Below are 9,723 nucleotides of genomic sequence, written 5' to 3' on the forward strand. Positions count from 1 at the left end.
ACACGCTTACGTAGCCTGAACGCTCCGGGCGCAGTTCCACGCGAGTGATGACGTCACTGCAATCTGTTCGCCCCCCTGTGCCGAGTGCGGGCCTGACTCCCCGCGGCCAGGGAGCACGCGCCTGCAGCCTGGCCGTGGGTTAGTCACGTCACCCACGGCATCAGCCGGTGTTGCTTGGTGCCCTGCTAGAGAAGCGACCCTGCAGGCCACCGTGTATGGACCGTACAGACCGCCGTGGATTACGCACCCCTTGTATTGGCCTGTGCTGCCGGCTCAGTGCCTTGCCCTGCACAGAGTTTGAGCTGCAGCCCGGGCAGGAGTCAGACCCTCAGCACCGCCATTTAACAGCTCCTGTAGCCAGGGCCCGGTTAACTTTTTGTGGGCCTGGCTCCAAACATATTTGTGGGCCCCCCTGGGAATGATTGTAAAAGGGGCCGGGGGCAAAAGCACATTGGGGCGGGAGCTAGTGTTGGTCCCTGGAGCAAGGGAGCGGCCAGGGGTAAACTGCAAGCGCAGCAGGGCTGGGGAGGGGGTAAACAGAATCCCCCCCGCCCTGCCCACATAGAGCTTGTACCTACCTTCTCCCTGGTTCTAGCCCATTCTCTTAATCTCTCTCTGCACTGAGCTGCCCTTCCTCCAGTGTGACAAAGTGGGAATGTTCTTAAATGTTTTCTCTGAATACTGTGTGGGTGCCTCAGTTTCCCCTATGCATTCTTAAGTATCTAGGTAGTGAGGTAAGTGTGTGTGATTGTTGCAGAGCCCTAGGCTGTCTGCACAGAGAATAGTTGACACCCTGTCTCCTGGCAACTGATGGCCTGGGCCCCACCCCTGCAAAGGGGCAACTGAAGGTGTTGGAGAACAAACTGATCCGGTGGCCTCCTGGACCCGGGGAAGAGACAAAGGACAGAGGAGGAGTTGGAGGGGGTTGCAGTTTGGAGCTGGCTGTAGCCGTGCATGGTGTTTTGGGTTTACACCCTATGCATGGGTCAGAGACTCCCTTGCTCTAGCTCCCACAGTCTGCACACTGTTGTGGGATAGCATCCATTGGAGGCCCAAAGCAGGAATATTTTGTGAGGGCCCCCATACACAATGCCATAATAAAAAGTGAATGGGGGGCTCCCTTTTGCTGCTTGGGGCCTCAGCAATTGCTTAGTCTACTTATGCCTAGTGCCAGCTCTGGATTGCATAGCTATTGCAGCTTTCTAACTCTGACCCTTTTTGTTTCTTCCTTTTGCACACTCCTCCCTTCTTCATATGTGATGTAACTAACACCCAATAACAGTAATACTTTCTACTGTGGTAATGAACCCTGAAGAAGAGTGTGAGTAATTTGTTGTTGCTGGGCTGCAGTTTTCTTTATTTATGAATTAAACCAGTGTCTGGAATGTTGAGAGCATAATGCTGGCAGGGAGTTGATATCTGGATGACATGCTTAACCCTTTGGATACCTCTGGATTTACCATGGGAACATTTTAAGATGACAAATACACAGTCTGCATATATGGCTCAGCCCTAACCTGGAGTTACTTCTGTGGGGTGTGACAGAAGTTCGGTTTCCATAGGGTTATACAAGATCAGATCCCGTGATTCATCTAGTTCGATATCCTGTTAATGACATTACAATCTGGGAGCATTATAATTCTGTTGGCAAGTTAATGATAGAAGGTTAAGGGTGGTGTCGTTTGATTTGTCAAAAATCTACAGAATCATTATTTCAATGGTGTCACCCTCTGCGGCATAGCAAAGGGGACTCAATCCCTGCCTCCACCACACATTCCCAGCTCCAGGCCCTCTGGGTAGAGAAAATGTTGATATAATGTGGTTGGAAGTAGGTTGAGTTGGGTATCATTTGAAACCCCTTTCTCCCGTGAACGCAATGGTACCAAATGTCACAAACCCAGAACAATTATGTAGATATATATTTGAGAAAAAGTTTATAAAACAGTGTTTTTTAATTATACTTTAACACAAGTGTGTCATACATGCAGCCCTCACATAATTAAACTATGACCATCAACTGACAGTACTGTGTTATTAGTTAATTCTCCCAATATGATAGCTGATTATTTTTTTTAATGTTACAGATTACTATGCATGGAAGGAGCGCTTCAACTTGATTTGCCGTCATCAGCAAAAAAGAAGAGGTTCTGTGGTATTGATTATCAGCTCTGTTTGTTACACCAAAAGAGTTGTAATGAGGCACTGGTTATGATGTCCACATGCAGCCAGAAGTTACTGAAATCCATCCACAAATGGTATGCACAAAGTTACATAACGTATATTACATAACATAATAAAAGGAGTACTTGTGACACCTTAGAGACTAACAAATTTATTTGAGCATAAGCTTTCGTGAGCTACAGCTCACTTCATCAGATGCAACATAATGATAATCCCAAAGTAATTTATTACAAAATCTGTGTTTTTACTTTGGTCTTGATCATTTTTAGGCATCAATGGAGAGACAAAGAGTACTCACTAGTAAATGAATCTTTGGAGAATACTAGTGTGGAGGACCTGGTTAAACACAATGCATGGGGCTGTAATTAGTGCATCCAAACACTGAATTGACAAGGTTGGAGAAGAAGTACATTGAGCACCAGAAAAAGTTGAAGATGCTGGGACAAGTGCCAGCTGTGGGTGAGTCTTTGCAGCTCTTTAGTCAATCTGTTAGGATTGCTAATTGGAATTTGCACCTCGCAGTGCTAGAAGACTTAGCCCTGGTCTGCACTATGGGGTTAAGTCAAATGTAGCTACGTTAGGTCGATTTAAAAATGACTGCGTCCAAACAACCAACCCTGTTCCGTTGACCTAAAGGGGTCTTAAAATCGACTTCTGTACTCCTCCCCGACGAGGCTCCTAGAGCTGGGCAGGGAAGACGTTCCCAGAACCCCCGACCAAGCTACATGTCCGATGAGGACAGCTAGCAGTCCTACTGCACCGTCTGCTTCAAAGGCACCCAGGAGCTGCTGCTGTGTAGCAATGCCAGCTGCTGCAAGTGCTTCTGTGTCGAAAGCTTGGAGGTCCTGGTAGGGCAAGGTACCTCGGCCACGGCAAAAGAGCAAGAGCCCTGGAGCTGTTACATGTGTCAACCACAGAAGTGCTATGGGGTGTTACAGCGCCAACCAGACTGGAATGGATGGCTGCAAGACTTCTTCACCAGCGGCAAAGGACAGGAATATGATGCACCTAAAATCTAAAAAGGCCTGCACATTTCCTAGAGTCACTACCCTTGATAAAAGAACGTTAATGATTGCGTTGGCTACTTGGATCACAGCAGCCCCCACAATAGACTTGCCCACAACAGCAACGGTGACAGTGAGCTGAGAGGGCTTTATACTTGCTGTGGAATGGCGTTTTCACAGGTAACCCAGGAAAAAAGGCGCGAAACAATTATCTGCCATTGCTTTCACGGAGAGAGGCGCGGCTGATGACATGTACCCAAAACCACCCGCGACAATGTTTTTGCCCCATCAGGCATTGGGAGCTTAACCCAGAATGGGCGGCGGAGACTGCGGGGACTGAGGGATAGCTACCCACAGTGCACCGCTCCATAAGTCGATGCTAGCCACAGTAGTGAGGACGCACTCCGCCGACTTAATGCGCTTAGTGTGGACATACGCAATCGACTGTATAAAATTGAATTCTAAAAATCAACTTCTTTAAAATTGATCTAATTTCGTAATTTAGACATACCCTTAGTGAAATACTTTCTTGCTTCAGATTTACCCAACTGTTCTGCACTGATTGCCTGGTACCTTGCTGAAATAAGAGGTGTAGAAAAGTCTGGCCCTGACATATGGAGGAATTTCAAAAAGGAAATTAGGTTGTTAAAAGGTCACTAGTTCCCTTCTGTGCTGTTGGAATTATCAATAATATTAGAAATTATTAATATGGGAGAGTACCAGACACCAGTTTGACCATAAATTTGGCCCAACGGTGTTATATACAATTGCTGTAAACATGCCTGCTAATTTAAAAATAAGCATGTACTACACCCAGTACAGTAACAAATTTACTCCTGGGGAAATTCTGCTCCACTGCACACATGCAGAATTCATGTCCCCTGCAGATTTTTTTCCCCTGCAGAAAATACATTCTGCCAGGGAGGTGTTGCAGTTACACCTTTCACCCACCAGGAGCTGCTGTGGTGCCAGAAGAGAGGACAGCCAGCTCAGGGTTGGAGCAGCCAGCCATAGAGAGGGAGGGGGCAGTGTCTGCCTTCTTCAGAACGCCTTGCCCGTGGGGCCAGGTGAGGAAGCACAGAATATGGTGGGGATGGACAGAACGGGGCACATGGGGCTGCTGGAGGGTCATATAGTCTGGGGTTCAGAAAGGCTAGTGAGAGGGACAGACTGGGGTGGGGGCACAGGAGCTAGTGAGGTGACAGCCGGGGCTGAATGGGAGTGGGGGTGCAGGGACACAGGCAAACCAGGCGGTGCAAGGACACATGGGGAGAGAAGGGAGGAAAGTGTCTGAGTGGGGATGCAGGGGGGTGGGAGTGGCTGAGTGGGAATGCAGGGACACATGGGGACAGGGGGAGGGGAGGTGCAGGGATGCATGGGGACAGGGGAAGAGGGGTGGCTGAGTGGGGGTGCAGGGACATGTCGGGACGGGGGGCAGATGTGTCTGATTGATCAGAGAGGCTAGGGGTCAGCAAGGGTCTGTGTGCGGGAGGCTCCCTAACTCCCTAACAATCCCCCCAAAAAACTTGTTCCATATTTCTCCCACCCACACGCAACAACCCTACAGATTCACTCCCAGGCTCCTTCCCAGCAATTACTTCCCTCTCCCTTGCTCCTTTGTTACCCCTGACTTCCCCAAGCCTTTGCACTGCTTCTTGAGGAGTACAGGAAATACGGTTCTGTATTGTAGTTTAAATGCATTATTGTTCAAAGTTCAGTATTAATATGCCTAGTAAGGAATCTCTTTGTCAAGAAACATTTCCTGAATCTTTTTTGTTGTCTGTATTGTTACAGCCATACTTGCTGACAGGTATTTTGAAATAAATTACCAAAATAATTAAAACTGGCTTGATTATATTGTGTTATTTTGACAAACAAAATATGCAGAATTTTAAAATATTGTGTGCAGAATTTTTAATTGTTTGGTGCAGAATTCCCCCAGGAGTAAACAAAGTATTCATAAGCAGCTGATCGGTATACTTACAAGTAGGCCAGACCTACAGGGAACCATCTCATCCTGGCATGTTCCAGCATGATCAGGTAGAGTCTGACAAAGAAACCTCAAAATCACAACTCTTTTATATAGGGTGACAAGATAGAATGTGTAAAAAATCAGGACAGGGCGTGAAGGGTAATAGGCACCTATATAAGAAAACGTCCCAAATATCGGGACTGACCCTATAAAATCGGGACATCTGGTCATCCTACTTTTATACCCTTTAACTAACAAATGATGTCAGAGCTAATTACCACTTTAGTTAACAAATCAATTCAAGACAGTTCCCCCCTCTATTTCCAAGTTTAATTTAGATAAGTTTTACAATCGCTTTTCTCCTCAAGGTCTTTTCTCCTTATCTCTTCCCCTCCTGCCCAACAGCTTTTCTGTCATACCTCGGTTCCCATAGGTTTTACTTTTAAGATAACACTGATGTGTGTGGTGAGAATGTCCATGTTGGTTCCTTTCACAGGCGCCAGCTTCCTCCTGGCCCCGGGGGTGCTTAACCCCCCAGCTTTGCCCCAAGCCACGACCCCATCTGACCCCAAGCCGCCACCCCCGCCTCACCTCTTCCCACCCCTGCTCCACTCCAGGCCATACTCCCACCCTACCCCTTCTCCCAAACCTCCACCTCTTCCCACCCAGTTCTGCCTCCTCCCCCGAGTGCGCCCCATCCCCACTCCTCCCCCCCCAGCACCTCCTGCATACAGCGGAACAGCTGATTGCTGTGGGGAGGAGACGGTGGGAGGGACGGGGGAGGAGTTATTTTGCCGGGCCGCCAGCAGAGAGGCGGTGCTGGCGGGGGGGCAGGGATAGGAGTTGGCTGCCGGTGGGTGCTAAGCTCCCACTAATTTTTTTTCCGTGGGTTGCTCCAGGGCAGGATATAGAGCCTTTCACCCCAAGGTCACTCATTCCATTACAATCCCAAACGAGACATGATTTCAAAATGTTACCATACAATGGCTGCTCAGTATCCTAATATGCAGTGTTACGGATTTCAGTCCAATTACTAGTGAAACAGAACTGAAAACCAATACCATATTTAGCAATAATGTATTCCCCATGTTGGCAGTCTCAGCTCAGTCTCAGACTAAATGAGCTACTGAAAATAAATCTCTTTTTACATAATCATAGAATCATAGGACTGGAAGGGACCTTGAGAGGTCATCTACTCTAGTCCCCTGCACTCATGGTATTATCTAGACCAGGGGTGGGCAAACTTTTTGGCCCAAGGGCCACATCGGGGTTGCAAAACGGTATGGAGGGTCGGGTAGGGAAGGCTGTGCCTCCCCAAACAGCCTGGCCCTTGCCCCGTATCCATCCCTTCCCACTTCCCGCCCCCTAACTCCCCCCTCAGAACCCCTGACCCATTCAACCCCCCCCGTTCCTTGTCCCCTGACCGCCCCCTCCCGGGACCCCACCCCCTATCCAACCCCCCCTGCACCCTGTCTCCTGACACCCCCCCCAGAACCTGCACCCCATCCAACCACTCCCTGTCCCCTGACTGCCCCCCAGGACTTCCTGCCCCTTATCCAACCCCCTCTCCCCACGCTACCCGCCCCCTTGCCATGCCGCTCAGAGCAGCAAGACAGGCTTATTGGAAAGCCTGGGAGGTGGGTGGGTGCAAGCCACGCTGACCAGCAGGAGCAGTGGGCCAGAGCGCTGCCTACACAGCGGCATGGCTGCGGGAGAGGGGGGACAGCAGGGGAGGGGCTGGGGGCTAGCATCTCCGGCCAGGAGTTCAAGGACCGGGCAGGACGGTCCCGCAAGCCAGATTTACGGGGGGGGAGGGATAGCTCAGTGGTTTGAGCACTGGCCTGCTAAACCCAGGCTTGTGAGTTCAATCCTTGTAGGGGACCATTTAGGGATCTGGGGCAAAAATTGGGGATTGGTCCTGCTTTGAGCAGGGGTTGGATTAGATGACCTCCTGAGGTCCTTTCCAACCCTGATATTCTATGATTCTATGTGGCCCGCGGGCCGTAGTTTACCCACCTCTGATCTAGACCATCCCTGCCATGTGTTTGTCTAACCTGCTCTTAAAAATCTCCAGTGATGGAGATTTCACAACCGTCCTAGGCAATTTATTCCAGTGCTTAACTATTGTGACAGTTAGGAAGTTTTTCCTAATGTCCAACCTAAACCACCCTTGCTTCAATTTAAGCCCATTGCTTCTTGTCCTATCGTCAGAGGTTAATGAGAACAATTTACCTTCCTTCTCCTTGTAACAATCTTTATGTACTGCAAAACTGTTATCAGGTCCCCTCTCGGTCTTCTCTTTTCTAAACAAAACAAACCCATTTTTTTCAATCTTCCCTCATAGGTCATGTTTTGTAGACCTTTAATCATTTTTGTTGCTCTCCTCTGGACTTTCTCCAGTTTGTCCACATCTATCCTGAAATGTGGTGCCCAGAACTGGACACAATACTCTCGCTGAGGCCTAATTAGCGCAGAGTAGAGTGGAAGAATTACTTCTTGTGTCTTGCTTACAACACTCCTGCTAATACACCCCAGAATGATGTTTGCTTTTTTTTTTTTGCAACAGTGTTACACTGTTGACTCATATTTAGCTTGTGATCCACTATGACCTCCAGATCCTCTTCCGCAGTACTCCTTCTTAGTCACTCATTTCCCATTTTGTATGTGTGCAACTGATTGTTCCTTCCTAAGTGGAGTACTTTGCATTTGTCCTTATTGAATTTCATCCTCTTTACTTCTGACCATTTCTCCAGTTTGTCCAGATCATTTTGGATTTTAATCCTATCCTCAAAGCATTCCCAGCTTGGTATGGTTTGCAAACTTTATAAGTGTACTCTCTATGCCATTATCTAAATCGTTGATGAAGATATTGAACAAAACTGATCTAAACAGAACTGATCCCTGCAGGACCCCACTTGATATGTCCTTCCAGCTTGACTGTGAACCACTGATAACTATTCTCTTGGAATAGTTTTCCAACCAGTTATGCACCCACCTTTTGTAGCTCTATCTAGGTAGTATCTCCCTAGTTTGTTTTTGAGTAAGTCTTGTCAGACGGTATCAGAAGCCTTACTAAAGTCAAGATATACCACATCCACTGCTTCCCCCCATCCACAAGGCTTGTTACCCTCTCAAAGAAAGCTATTAGATTGGTTTGACAAGATTTGTTCTTGACAAATACATGCTGACTGTTATTTATCATCTTATTATCTTCAAGGTCTTTGCAAATTGATTGCTTAATAATTTGCTCCATTATCTTTCCAGGTACAGAAGTTAAGCTGACTGGTCTTTAATTCCCGCAGTTGTCCTTATTTCCCTTTTTATAGATTGGCACTATATTTTCCCTTTTCCAGTCCTCTGGAAATCTCTCCCGTCTTCCATGACTCTTCGAAGATAAATGGTAATGGCTCAGATATCTCCTCAGTCAGTTCCTTGAGTATTCTAGATGTATTTAATCAGGCCCTGGTGACCTGAAGACATCTAACTTGTCTAAGTAATTTTTAACTTATTCTTTCCCTATTTTAGCCTCTGATACTACCTCATTTTCACTGGCATTCACTATGTTAGATGTCCAATCACTACAAACCTTTTTGGTGAAAACTGAAACAAAAAAGTCATTTAGCACTTCTGCTATTTCCACATTTTCTGTTGGTCTTGGTCCTTGGTCTTCCTCTTACTTCTAACATATTTGTAGAATGTTTTCTTGAAGTCGGGAGGATGTCTGGTTCAAAGAATGAAATAAGGGAAAGTTTCTAAAAGGAGGGCCTCAGACTGACTGCAGATGGTATTCTATTAACAAAAAGAATCTGCCTTAAAAGGAACCATAGACGCTGACTCCGTGAGTGTTCCAGCCCTGGATCACCCATGGAAAAAAATTAGTGAGTGCTTAGACCCTTGTTCTCAATCCCAGGAGTAATCATCTAGACTACATAGAGTTTCCAGTTGTCTAATTGCACAAAATCAAACATCCTTGTCCTGCCGCTTCCCTGAGGCCCTGCACCTCCCCACCCCTTCTCACTCTATCCCCCTTCCCTCAGTGGCTCGGTTTCCCCCACCCTCACTTACTTTCACCGGGCTGGGGCAGGGGGTTGGGGTGCGGGCTCTGGGCTGGGGGGTGGGGCTGGGGGTTCAGAATGTGGGAGGGGGGTTTCAGGCTGAGCCTGGGGCAGGAGGTTGGTATGCAGGAGGGGGTGCAGGCTTTGGGAGGGAGTTTGGGTGTGGGAGGGGGCTCAGGCTGGGGCAGGGGTACAGGAAGGGGTGAGGGGTGTGGGTTCTGGGAGGGGGATCAAGGCAGGGGTTGGGGTGCTGGAGGGAGTGTGGGTTCCAGTTGGGCAGTGTTTACCTCAGATGGCTCCGAGAAGTGACTGCCCTGTCCCTGTGGCTCCTAGGCTCAGGGGTGGCCAGGTGGCTCTGCGCACTGCCCCTGCTTGCAAGCACTGCCTCCACAGCTCCCATTGGCTGTGGTTCGCGGCCAATGGGACCTGCGGAACCAGCACTCAGGGCGGGGGCAGTGCATGCAGCCTTACTGATTGTCCCTGCCCTTAGCAGCCATAGCGACATGGCCGC

At 48.3% G+C, this 9,723-nt stretch overlaps 1 long non-coding RNA gene across 2 annotated transcripts; it reads left to right on the plus strand.

The window, feature by feature from the left end:
* The first annotated feature begins 36 nt into the window (after window positions 1–36).
* LOC125628970 (uncharacterized) lies at window positions 37–4,474 on the plus strand. 2 transcript variants are annotated; one of them, XR_007354323.2, is made up of 3 exons: window positions 37–213; window positions 2,085–2,255; window positions 2,451–4,474. It is a non-coding gene; the product is annotated as an uncharacterized LOC125628970 (long non-coding RNA). The 2 variants fall into 2 exon arrangements; XR_007354324.2 differs by having other exon boundaries at window positions 37–138.
* The last annotated feature ends 5,249 nt before the right edge of the window (window positions 4,475–9,723 follow it).

This window comes from Caretta caretta, chromosome 1, assembly GCF_965140235.1.
Source record: "Caretta caretta isolate rCarCar2 chromosome 1, rCarCar1.hap1, whole genome shotgun sequence".
In the NCBI taxonomy this organism is placed as follows: domain Eukaryota; kingdom Metazoa; phylum Chordata; order Testudines; family Cheloniidae; genus Caretta; species Caretta caretta.